This window comes from Petaurus breviceps, unplaced genomic scaffold (genome assembly GCF_028583685.1).
Source record: "Petaurus breviceps papuanus isolate PSGF00001 unplaced genomic scaffold, PetGlider_PUasm1.0 126, whole genome shotgun sequence".
Classification (NCBI taxonomy): Eukaryota; Metazoa; Chordata; class Mammalia; order Diprotodontia; family Petauridae; genus Petaurus; species Petaurus breviceps.
Window position 1 is genome coordinate 47,679,099 of NW_027185655.1, and position 13,674 is coordinate 47,692,772.

Sequence of the window (13,674 nt, forward strand, 5' to 3'; positions counted from 1 at the left end):
TTTCCAGCTCATTTTACAAATGAGGAAACTAAGGTAAACAGGGTTAAGTGACTTGCCCAGAGTCAACAGCTAGTAACTGTCTGGGACCAGATTTGAACTCAGGTTTTCCTGACATCAGGCACCACACTAATTAGCAAGTAACCTCTAATCCTAGCATAATCTAGCCAGCCTGTTCTTCCTTGTTCTTCTGGTCACAAGCTTGAATATCTGTATTCAATTTATATTGGAGACCATCAGATCTGCTCCTCAGTTTCTTGAACAATTATTGGTAAAATGCCAGATCAGAGGTTTTGTTCTGTTTTTGTGGCTGTTGTTTGCTATCTTTGTTTTTACAAATACACTTAGGCAAGCACACTTCATAACAACAACTCTTGAAGCATTTATCCTTTGACTATCTAAAGTTTGGTGGAACTTCTTTTGCTTCACATTGTTGTAAATCCTGAATGAAGGTAAGGCTGGTTTTTTTTTTTTTTTTCAGTTTTGAACCTTTAATGAGGAAAAAAAAAATATAACAGCAATCATACCATCCCCCAGGGCTCCGCGTGGTCTGGGCACTGGCGGAGGGGAGGCTCAGGGCTTGGGTGAACACTGAGCAGCCACAGTTGGAGGGGCTGATCGCGTGGCCTAGGACGTGGCCTCTTCATAGCTCAGCAGCATGTTGGGGATCCCGTGGCTGATGGGGAACAGGCGTCGGGACTCCGGGCACTGCAGGGTGCCCTCCCCCACCTCCACCTCCAGCAGCACGTGGTGCACCTTCCTCGGGAACTCTTTGTCCTTCTCCTAGCCCTCGGCCATCTGCTGGGGCAGCTCCTACAGGTGTCCCAGGATCTCGCCGCTTCCATCAGCGCCGTCCACTCCGCCTTGGGGATCATCTGCGTCACCAAGCCCGGGTTGAAGACGGGGCTCACGTGGATCTCGGTGGCCTGGATGCGCAGCGGACAGACACGGGGGCCCACCCCACGCACGTGGGAACTCAGCAAGTTGTGGGTCAGCAGCTTCATCCCGTACTGCGCGGGCACCCGAATCGGAACCGGGAAGGTAAGACTTTAGAGAGTCACCACAGATCATTAAATTTGATGGATTATGAGTTCAGCAACACTGAATAATATCCCTACTCTCTTCTTTTATATTAGCAGTAAATTATCTGTGAAAAATATGATTTCAATATGCTTATATTCCTCTCTAGCTATAGTTTTCCAAAGATGTCTTGTCAAATTCATATATCGGATTGTTTTTTAAGTGCCTAGGATTTGCTAGGTAGATAAGAGTACTAGACTTGTCAAGAAGTCAGGAAGACCTGAAGTTGAATCCCGCCTGAGACACCTACTAGTTTCTCTTACTCTCAGTTTTCTCATCTGCAAAATAAGGGTGATAATAGCATTTACCTCTGTTGTTGTAAGGATCAAATTATATAACGTATAAAAATGCTTTGCAAATGTCAAAGTGCCCTGTGGATGCTTGTTAACTAACTACTATGCGCTACATCATTACCTTAGAAATTAAGGAGTGGTTCCAACCCTCATGCTTAATGAGATAGCTCTCTCCACTTTGCTTCATGCTAGAAAGGTGCTTTTTTTGGGGGGGCGGGGGTTCATATATTTTCCCAAAACTGAATTATTTTATAACCCAAGGCCATTTTAAAAATAGAAGAATCATGTGACTAACTTAGTACCTCTAGGAGCTTGGAACCTAGCACAGTTCTCAGGTTGATTTCAGGGCTTCTCTAGCTGGTTCAAGGTTTTAGACTCCAGTCTAATTAATAAATTAGACCTGTTTTAACTAGAATAAGATTCCTGCTTTGGTAACACAGCCTAATCAGTTTTCTTCATGTCAAGAATTTTTTCTTTAAACCTTGACTTTTTATCCATCATTCAAGCTATTTCTCCAATATTCACATCTTTTGCAAATTTGGCAAGCATGGCATTTATAGCATTATTCAAATCATTGATGAAAAGGTTGACAAGGACAGATCCTTGATATAGTATGGAAATTGCTCCAAGTGATCCTCTTAAATGACTATATTTCCCAACCTCTCATTCACTAAGGTTCAAATCCACCTAATGATACAATCATCTAACCTCTCTAGATTTTCTTTAAGAATTTTGAACATAAAGGTCAACTGGATTAAGTCACTTATTTTATAGATGAGGAAACTGAGGGCCAAAGAGGTTAAGTAAATTATATAAGTTGACAGAAGTAGAGTGTGGTAGACATGATAGTCAAACCCCGCTGCATTACACAGTGGTTAGAATTGCAGGCTTGGAGTCAGGAAGACGAGTTTAAATCCAAACTCTGCCACTTAAGAGTTGTGTAACACTAGGAAAATCATGTAACCTTTGTTTGCTTCAGTTTCCTCATCTGTAAATGAAGATAATAATAGCAGATAATAATTGTAAAGAAGTTAGCATGGTCCTTGCATATAAGTAATAGATTAATGTTAGCTATTATTAATTATTATTATTATCCTCTGACTCTAAATCTAGGTTTTTTTTTTCCATTTTCTCTCATGAAATTCTAAGTTAAATCTTTTGTTGCACTCCAAGTATATTATACCTATCAATGAAACGTTTGCTCTTTTCAGGTGTAAGACACTTCTGCTGTTCTCTTAACATAATTGAAGAAGAAAATGGCAAAACATTCTAGTTTAATTGCCAAGAAAATCCCAAATGGGGTCACACAGAGTTGAACATGACTGAGAAATGATTGAACAACATATTTCACAGATTACTGAGTCACCAACAAACAATGGCTGAAAAATAATATCATAAAGGTATTTCATTTATCCAGTGGCATAGAGATTTGACTTCATTAAGGACACACAAGTACAAATGTTTTATAAAATTTAAAAAATAAATCCACAAAGAAGAATATGGTCATTATTGACTAATGACCTTAAATTTTATTCATGAATCCTAGTATTGAATTTCTATAACATATTAATCTTTGAATGACTTATGAACACATAGAAGTAGAATTTCTTAAAATACTTAAAAGCAGTGTTTATTTAAGCCAACCTGACTTATTCTTTAAATTGGCTGGTAGAGGGGCAGCTAGGTGGTGCAGTGAATAGAGCACCGGCCCTGGAGTCAGGAGGATGGGAGTTCAAATATGACTTCAGACATTTAACACACACACACACACACACACACACACTCACATACACACACACACACAAAGAACTAGCCACGTGACCTTGGGCAAGTCACTTAACCCCAATTGCCCTACTTTTCCCCCTCCAAAAAGCAAAAATAAATAAATAAATAGGCTTGTAAATCATGGGATTTTGTAAACAGTATATTTTGAATTTAGCAATATATTTGACAGAGGCTCTTAGCTGACACTTATTAATTAGATGGAGGATCATAGTCTTAATACAGTGAGGGAAATTTGAACTGGTTGCATTACTAGAACCAAATAATAGTCTTTAATAACCCAATAATAATTTAGTTGGGTTGGTATCTCTTATGTGATATTTATCATTGGTTTTGTGCTATTCAATAATTTATCAATCACTTAAATGAAGGAATAAATATTATGCATCCATCTTTTTATCACATGTGAATGTAAAATAGATGTGAAATTTCATATTTTTCTCCCTCATAAACTCTGAGTTCCAATTAATCTAGCTTACCTGATATCCCCAAATTCAAGATTCCATATCCTACATCAGTGCCATGAATAGGATATTCCCATATCCTTATGTCCTCCACACACCCCTTCTTAACCTCTTCCTCTTAAAATTCCTGCCTTACTTGAAGGGTCAAGTTAAGTGCCGTTTCCTATGTGAGGTCTTTCCTTATTTTTAGTAGTTTCTGGTATCTTTGTCCATTCCTGAAATTAATTTTAATGTACTTCATATGCATTTTAATATTTTATTTTTGTGGTTACATGTAAAGACAAATTTTAACATTCATTTAAAAACTTTGAGTTCCAAATATTCTCCTCCCTTTCCTCACCGCCCCCCCTCCCCCTTACGAAGGTAATTTGATAAAGGTTGTGTAAAACATATTTCCATATTAGTCATATTGTAAAAAAGAAAGAGACCAAAAGAAAACACACACACACCCCAAAAATAGTATGCATCAATCTCCATTCAGATTCCATCAGTTATTTCTCTGAATATTAATAGAATTCTTCTTCATGAGTCCTTTGGCATTGTCTTGGATTGTTGTATGGTTGAGAATTGTTATTGTAAGTCATTCAGAGCTGATCATCTTATAATGTTGCTGTGAACAATATTTTCCTTACTCTGCTCATTTCACTTTGCATCAATCCATTTAAGTCTTTCCAGGTTTTTTTTTTCCCTGAAATTCACCTGCTCATCATTTCTTATAGTGCAATAATATTCCATTACATCCACATACTCCAACCTGTTCATCCATTCCCCAACTGATGGGCATCGCCTCAGTTTCTACTTTTTTGCCACCACAAAAAGCTGCTAAAATATGCCTGTGCAATTTAGTCCATTATCCTTTTTGTTTTAATTCTTTGTGCCATAGACCTATGAGTGGTATTGCTGGATCGAAGGGTATGCAGTTTGATAGATCTTTTGTCATAGTTCCATATTGCACTACAGAATGGTAGGATCAGTTCACAACTCCACCAACACTGCATTAGCATCCCAATTTTCCCACATCCCTCCAACATTTATAACTTCCCAGGTTTGGCATGTTAACCAAACTGATAAATGTGATGTGCTACCTCAGAGTTGTTTTAATTTTCATTTCTCTAATCAATAGTGATTTAGAGCATTTTTACATGACCATAGACAGATTTGATTTCTTCACCTGAAAACTGCCTCTTCATATCCATTTATCAATTGAGGAATGACCTGTATTCTTATAAATTTGACTCAGTTCTCTATATATTTGAGAAATGAGGCCTTTACCAGAGACATTTGCTGCAATCCCCACCCCCTATGCCTGCCCCATCTTTCTGCTTTCCTTCTAAATTTGGCTGTACTGGTTTTGTTTATGCAAAAGCCTTTTAATTTGATATAATCAAAATTATCCATTTTACATTTTGTAATGTTCACTATCTCTTTTTTGGTTATAAATTCTTCCTTTCTCCATTGATCTGACAGGCTAACTATTCCTTGCTCTCTTAATTTGGAAATGACATCATCCTTTATATCTACATCATGTGTCCATTTTAACCTTATCTTGGTATATGATATATGGTATACATAGTTTCTGCCATACTGTTTTCCAGCATTTTTTCTCAAATGGTGAGTTTTTGTCTCAGAAGCTGGTGTCTCTGGGTTTATCAAAAACTAGATTACTGTGGTCATTGACTACTGCGTCTTGTGTACCTAATCTACTCCATTGATCAACTGCTCTATTTGCACCAGATAGTTTTGATGATTGACTCTTTATAATATAGTTTAAAATCTGGTATAACACTTTACCTTCCTTTACATATTTTCAATTATTTTTCTTGATATTCTTGACCTTTTATTCTTTTGGAACAATTTTATTATTTTTTCTAGGTCTATAAAATAATTTTTGGTAGTTTGATTGGTATGACACTGAATATCTATATTAATTTATGTATAATTATCATTTCGATTATATTGGGTTAGCTTGATTATGTTGTGTCAGCCTATTCATAAGAAATTGATATTTTGGTGTGGCTAGGTGGCTCAGTGAATACAGCACTGCCCTTGGAGTCAGGAGGACCTGAGTTCAAATCTGGTCTCAGACACTTGACACACTTACTAGCCATGTGACTTTGGACAAGTCACTTAATCCCAATTGCCCTTAAAAAAACCAAATAAATAAATAAAAACTAATATTTTACATGTATATCTATTCTCCCACATTCAAATGTAAACTTCTTGAGGGAAAGAAATATTTTTTTCTTTTTTTTAAATTTTCTTTCATGTTGGCATATTATGAGGTATATAGAAGAAGCCAAATAAATGTATACAATTTATCTAATTAGAAACACCAATTTTTAAACTTTGGAGGTATGGAAAATTAATTCTTAGACTTGCTAACCCCACAAACTTTCTATCATGCAATAAGATTAAAATAATTTGAATAATTGAATTAAATTAATGAAATTCATTTGGTTTCTAATACTAAATCATTTCCCTTTCCACTAGCAAGCAATATGGGACGTTATTGACGTCATAATTTCAGTGAGTAAAATCCAATGGAGTTAGATGTGCCAGCCAATGAAACCAAAGGAACAATTACAGTTGCTCTACTGAACGCTCATCATCATCAAATTAGTTTCACCATTCAGAATTACAATGTGTTTTCTACCTTATTAAATAAGAATCCAGAAACAACAACAACTAAAACCTTACACTTCAACTTTTTTTTCATTAGGAAGTCAGTAAACTAGTATGCAGGTGATTTTGAAATATAAAATTAAGGACAAAATGCATTCAACAGTGTTATGATAATACTTTCTTTTCATGGCACCAAAGTTCAGTAGATGTATTGAGGAAATCGAAGGTATTTATCTGATTTTTGCAAGAGAAATTCTTTTCTGAGTTGACTGAAGAAATTATATAAATAAGTGCTTCATGGTCATTCTTGTTAAATTGAAGTGGTTGAAGGGATAATCTTAGCTGCCTATTCATTTTCTAGAAATAGGGAAGCAATATGGCTCTCATATAAAACTCAAAATGATGTCAGATATGAAATGTGAACAGTCTGTTCAGGGCACCAAGACATACAGTTTTCCAGGTCACAAATCTACTCTATTCTCTGGGCCTAGAACGATTTGCAGTGAAAGGAAAGTTCCTTTGGTATAATCTCACCTTGTACCTATGGTCAATACCTTTCTCTGATCTGAGAGAAGAAAATGACATGTTCTTTGGTCCTATCGGTGGTAAGCCAATTTAGGTTTTTTTGTGTTTGTTTGTTTTTTGAATCAGTCCAAGCTTTTTGGAATTTAATTCTTCCCAGGCATTTGAATTATTTTCAGTTTCAATGTGGTCTAAATGGTACATACCAAGGATACTAAACCAAGTAGAGCAAAATGTTTCCATGAGAACATTGACTGTGCATCAGAAAAAAGTGTTTATATATCAGGCAGTAACATAGCTTGTACTAATCCAGGGATTACTGCTATATCCTTTTGATAAAGCAAACTAAATTATAAAACTCAGAAATTCCCAATGTTGGCTAGCACTGAAGTCAGATCCAAAAGAAAGCAATGCTGTTGACCTGGAAAAGATTAACCCCAACAGCAAATGAAAGAAAATACTTGTAGTTTTCTCAATTTGCTGGCAGAAGACTCTCCCATAAATTGCAAGTTATGGAAGCTGCCTTTCTCTTATTTAAGATGGGCTAAGTTCAGGGTGGCTAGGTGGCACAGGAATAGAGCACTGGCCCAGGAGTCAGGAGGACCCGAGTTCAAATTTGACCTCAGACACTTAACACTTGTTATTGTGACCTTGGGTAAGTCAACCCCAATTTCCCGGCCCTTCTCCTTCCAAAAAGCAAAAAAAAATTCATATTTTCCCAATTGTGTAGATCTGACTTGGTAGGAAAATTATTTTGCAATTCTCTTCATGTAGTTGTTTTAAATGGAATTTCTCTTTCTATCTCTTCCTCCTCGACTTCATTGATTGTTTAAGGAAATACTGATGATTTATGTTAGTTTATTTTATATCCTGGGACAATGCTAAAGTTCTTAGTTATTTCAACTAGTGTTGTAGCTGGTTCTCTAAGATTCTTCAAGTATGCCATCTTATCATCTGCAAAGAATGAAACTTTTGTTTCCTCATTGCTTATTCTAATTCCTTCTTCATATGTTGGGATTTTTTTTGTATTTTGTTGCCCATGTACATGTGGTCAGCAATTACAAAAGCATAATGCCCAAAAAGGGAGGAAGCATAGTTGCACTATACAGTCCTTGATATGGTTACATATGAAATATTTTATTCAGTTATTGATACCACATTTTAGGGAAGATATAAATGCTGGATTTTTTTTTCAGAAGAGGATGATATGATGTTGAACAAAATGGACAAAAAGAGAACATAATTTATAAGATTCTTTAAAGATAATGGGGATTTTTAGCCCAAGTAGATGAAAATTTTGTGGAGAAAGGGGAGAGGGACATGATATTTGTAATAAATTATTTGAAGGTCTTGTACTTGGAATTGGAATGAAGATTGCTATGCTTATCACAGCTTTGAAAAGGTAACGGGGGCTACTTCAGAGGGTAGTGGGTTTGCTTTCCACATAAAGTCTCAACTACCTTGACTAGTAATACTCTAGACTGGATGGCCTCTGGGATTCCTTCTAGGTCCTAGATCTTTTTGGTTCTTTGATACTTTGATTGCTAGTATCAATTGGCATAATTCTTATGGGACGGTAGTGTTCTTTTTATCCATCATCAGTTACTAGCCCTCAATTTTATCTTGTAGTCATTACCTAAGAACAAAACAAAACAAAACAAAAACCAGTTGAATATTTTGCTGTACACTACATTTCTGTAGATTGCTTCCTAAGTTTCTTTATTCCATTAACATCTCGGAATCCCATTAAGTCTCAGGGATATAGGAAGACCAGTTTCCCTTTTGTGTCATAACTGATAGTTCATTTTGTCCTTTTACTAAGAGTTTAAACATTTATATATATAGACATCTGAGTCAATGGATTTTATTGCTATTTTCTGATCTTATAGCCCAAATATGACTAGTCATTTGTTCTGTCATTCTCTTCTATCCTCTCTAAAGTATCATGCTTGTTAAATCTTTGTGGACTGTGTTCTCCTTTTCTCTCCCTTTTCAGTTTAAAATCACATTAAATAAAGTCAGATTCTGAATCTTGTCTTATGCCCTTCATCCCAGACCAAGATACCATTACTCCTAAAACATGGTTCAGAAATCAATATCTTTTCTTCAGTCCCATCTTCTTAGCCATATGTTCATGTTCCAAATTCCTCATTTGTTTTCTGAATCTCCTACATTGAATCAGTAGTAAAAAAAAAAACCCAAAAAACAAAAACTATGTTCCTAAGGTGTTTGTCATCATTAACATCACCATTGCCATAAGTATTGGCATCATCATCACCATCATCATCATGACCCTAGCTCTTCTTCACTCACTTTCACAGGCAATATTTTCAGATTTCATTTTTACTTCTGCCATTTTTTTCCCAAGGAATGCTATATTTTATCTAGTAATCAGTAGAGAAAAACAATTGTAACCTTCCTGTAACCTTTTCAACCTTCTAATGATGGATGTAAAATTATACTTATTTCATGAAGAATTGTTATTTGCCATTGAAGGATGCAAAAATAATGCAAACTCTCTGCCTATCACTGCAGTCTTCCTCTTGCCCTCTGTTCTTGATAGAAGCAGTTACCTCAGTTACTTGTCATTCTTGTTGACAGTTCTCATAAATAAACTGACTGTTTGCCAAGCCTATGACCCTGATGGCTTATTATTTTAAATAAGGCTTTATTTATAAATAGAAGGATTTCTACTATTTTATCTTAAATGCTTCAGATATTTTGAACCAGGAATTTTTGAGTCTTTTCTATGCATCTAGAAACTATGTTAAGGGCTATAGAATTTTTTTTAAGTCACCAGAACCAATTCCTGCTCTCACAAGTAGTTTATAGTCTAGTTGACGAGCCACAAGGCATTTGCATGTGCAACAATTATCAAAAAGTCAGTATTGTTTATGTTTGTATAAATTCAATAAGAAATATAAGTAGAAGACAAGAAGATCAAACTGGTAGTTCTGGAGATTAGAAGCCATCTGTTTAAGTACTACCTCTGACATCTTAGTGCTTTAGGCATTTCTCTAAGACTGTGTATTTCAAAGCAGGTTTTATTGGCCATTGGAGCTTCCTATATCAATGAATCGACAAGTCTACTAGATTAAAATCACAACTTGCTACTTTTGATAAGACACTTCACTTCTTTGCATTTCAGTTTCCTGGTTTATAAAATTAAGAAGCTGGATGACAACTTTCTAAGTTTCCCCTCCCTCCCCCCGCCCAACAAACACACCTCTCTGCGATCCTTACTCCTTCCCACCTCCAGGAAGACTTAACTAGCATGGCCCACACTGACCATTTTCTTCTCTGTACTTCTCTAACATACGTAGTTTTCTAACATGCAGTCTTTCTTATCCAAGTAGGTTTATGAAAGAGACCATAACCTTCTTTTTTTCGTTTGTATCCTCTATGGTGACCAGTAAAGTATAACTCTCAATAAAAACTTTCAATTAATTTTGAAAGCAAGTAATCATACAGCCTATGTTTAAATCCTTGGTCATGTAAGCCAAAATTCCTTGGATGAAACCACCTAGTATCCATTTTACATAGGCAAGAATAGCTAAGCAGAATGAAAAACAGAATCAGAGGTACTAATGAGTTTTGAGTATGGATATGTGGGGTAAACATAGCAGTAAGGAAATCACCTAACATTGTGATGGACTAAAATAAGGCTGAACAGATAGGGTGGGGTTAGATTATGAAGAATCAACATTTGAACATGGAAATTGTTCTAGCAGTGGTATGTAGGTGGTAAGAGAGGGGACTAGGACTAGAAAAAGGGAAAGTAGCTAGGGGGTAATCTGTGGAAGGCATCAGGCAATGAGGGCCTGGTTGAGATCAGATAGTATGGCACAGTAATTTGGAAAACCTGAAGGGTCTCTATAAATGTTAGCTCCGATCATTAATTTTATTGAGGGTTATGGCAATGTGAATGAGAAGGAGGGTCTGATTTCAAGCTACAGTTTTTAAGGATTAAGTAGAATATTTAATGATTGACTGGAGATAGGGAATAATGGGGAAGAGCCAAAAAATGAATCTACCATCAATCGAAAGAGATGAAAGAGTAGTAAAGAAAAGAGAAAGTTGAAGAATAATTTCAGACTTGACAAGAATGGCCCCAGACTACGGTATTACTGGGCAAGCTGTGAGGATAGAATATACCAGATGAATGCCCATGTGTCCAGGGCCTCATATATTTCCTAAAGATCCATTATTTTTCTACCACACCAATTTTTTTGTCCTTGGAATCAATATTCTAATTTATCTCCTATTTTATGTTGACATACTGAAAAAAAGTCTGGTAACCATCTCACTTCACCTTTTGGTTTACACTTTCCTGATTTGGAGTTATAATGGAGAACTGTCTCTCAATTCTCTAGAACTGTCAGGCCTGGGCATTACTCCCCACTCTCTCTCTCTCTAACTCGGGAGACCATTACCCAACAATTGCCCTAATATTGGTACATGACCACCCTACCCAGGAGAGATAGAACAGAAATATTGGGCACTGCAGGATTCCCCATTACAAGTTTCAAAGCTTAAATCGTTGGTGTCTAAATTCAAACCAGGAATAAAAAAATTATAATCCTGGTCAAGGACTTCATATTCAATAATAATAGAGTTTGGCCTACCATTCTATTGCACTGGGCTTTTTGGGAGGGCAGGGAAGAATATATTATGGAAGCACTGAACTCCTGGTAGAGGATAACAAATAAAAAGCTAACACAGAAATAAGTAACAATAGCTTTCATTTTAAGTATCATCTTCCCACCTGAGAAGTGATGTTTTAGCTTTGATCAGACTTGCTGTGTAAATACATATTTACATGGTACACATAATAATAGTTGAATGAAAAAAATCACTAACAACATAAAAAAGAAAATAAAAGAGAAAAAAAGGGGTGAAGGCAAAGCAAGCTGGAGAGAAATGTTAGCATCCCTGTAACATGAATGTTTCTTTATTAGTAAATTTCACATGTACAAATGTTGGTTAAGAAGTTATTCTCACAGCTAAATATATTTGATTTAAAAGATTATACCTTAGGAAATTGTCACGTATTTGATTTTATGCTACTTTCCTGAATCCTGTGAGCTTTGGTTCTCTTGCCATACTTGGTGTTCTCAGTTTTGAAAAATAGTGTCTCAAGGCCAGAAATGCTGACCTATGCTGACTCTTCTTGTCGTGATAGATTTGCTACCAACATGATGCTTTTTCCAGGATTTTTTAAAGCAACTTGCGCTTTTACAGACATTTGTTTGTTGGGAATGTAGGGATCTGGAGTGAATAAGTTTGTTTGCCTATGTTCAGTCTGGTAAAGATCTTGGGCCCCTGAGGTGAGGGAAGCAATTATAGCACAACCTGTCTGGGCATTATTCTTGACAAACACAATCCAGGTGTTAGGGAACATAATCGAGGCAGCAAGTTATTACATTTTCCTAGGCCATGTAAACTGGAGTTGAAAGCCAAGGGTATCAAAGGAGTGAACAGAGAAGGGTAGGCTCTAGGTTAGGGCCAGGCATGGTTGATTTCCTCATTAAAGTGAATGAGCTGAGCAGGTCAAGTCAAGAAGCATTTATTAAGTGATTACTATGGGCCAGGTACTGTTAAACGTTGAGGATACAGATAAAGGTGAAAAACAGAACAAAACAAAAACATGGTCTCTGCCATCAAGGAACTCACATTTTAATGTGCAAGTAAGTGTACTTACAAGGTTTCCACAGTATAGATGGAAGGTCACAAAAGGACAAACATAGTCAGTGAATTAGGATGGAATCAGGAAAACTCAAGGGCCACAGGCTGTGTAACCTACTAAAGCTAGGCATTAGAAGTTGAAGTGAAGAGGAAGTACATTCCAGAATATGGGAAAACAAATGTACTGACAAGACACATAATGGAACACTAAACTTGAGGAAGAACAAGCCAGTTAGTTGGACTGAAATGTAAAAATATGGAATAAAATGTAAAATAAGCTTTGAAAAGATTGTGAAGGATAATGAATGACAAACTGTGAAGTTTGTGTCCTATCTTAGAGGTCATTGGGAGACATTGAAGAATCTTGAGCAGTAGAGTGATATGATTAGACCTGTGCTGTTGGAAAATTATTTTGACTGCTAGGTAGAGAAATGATTTTCAAAATAAGTTCCAATACCCTCAATGGACTTTGGCAGATCCCTAAAGAATAGCAAATTAGAGATTGTGAAGATGGATCAAATGTTACCATTTCCACAACAGACAATCCCAGGGCTTGGCTCAACCACCAAGACACCCCTATTCATTGGTTAGGGACCAATGCCCCTCCACTCCATCCCATGCTATTGCTGGACTTCTGTAGCTGTACAAGTACCTAACCTCTTCTTTTGGATTCAGGCATTGGCCTCCAGGGGCAGTCAAAACCACATCGCAAACAAGGGACAAACACCAGCAACACACAGACAAAACTTCTTGCAGAGCTTACCTAGATACCACCTCCCAAATCACCCTCCAGGTACCTCCCCTCCTGGTCGGTTACCATTGAATAAGAGCCCCACCCCACAACTTTCATTTTCTTTTTTAAAATTTGGATTTATTGACTTATTTTATGGAATAAAGCACACGTTTCCATAACATAGAACAATAAAAAAGATGATTGTACATGAACCACAAATTCACTATGTACAACTTGCTATTCCTTTTAAACATACAACAAAGTTATCATGTAAATTTCCTTTGTTCTCTTGTTTTCTTCCCTCTGCTCCACCTCAGATAGGATACCATTAGACACAAATAGGTGTGTGTGTGTGTGTGTGTGTGTGTGTGTGTGTGTAAAATTATTCTATATATATTTCTATTTATCAGTTCTTTCTCTGGGTGCTGATAGCATCTTTCTTCATACGTCCTTTTTTATAGTTAATTTGACTTTTTTTTAACTTTGATTTTCCATG

The 13,674-nt window shown here is 36.3% G+C and overlaps 1 pseudogene; it reads right to left on the minus strand.

Moving 5' to 3' along the window:
• Positions 1 to 597: 597 nt before the first annotated feature.
• LOC138170230 (multifunctional methyltransferase subunit TRM112-like protein pseudogene) lies at positions 598 to 1,166 on the minus strand (annotated as a pseudogene).
• Between the last annotated feature and the right edge of the window lie 12,508 nt (positions 1,167 to 13,674).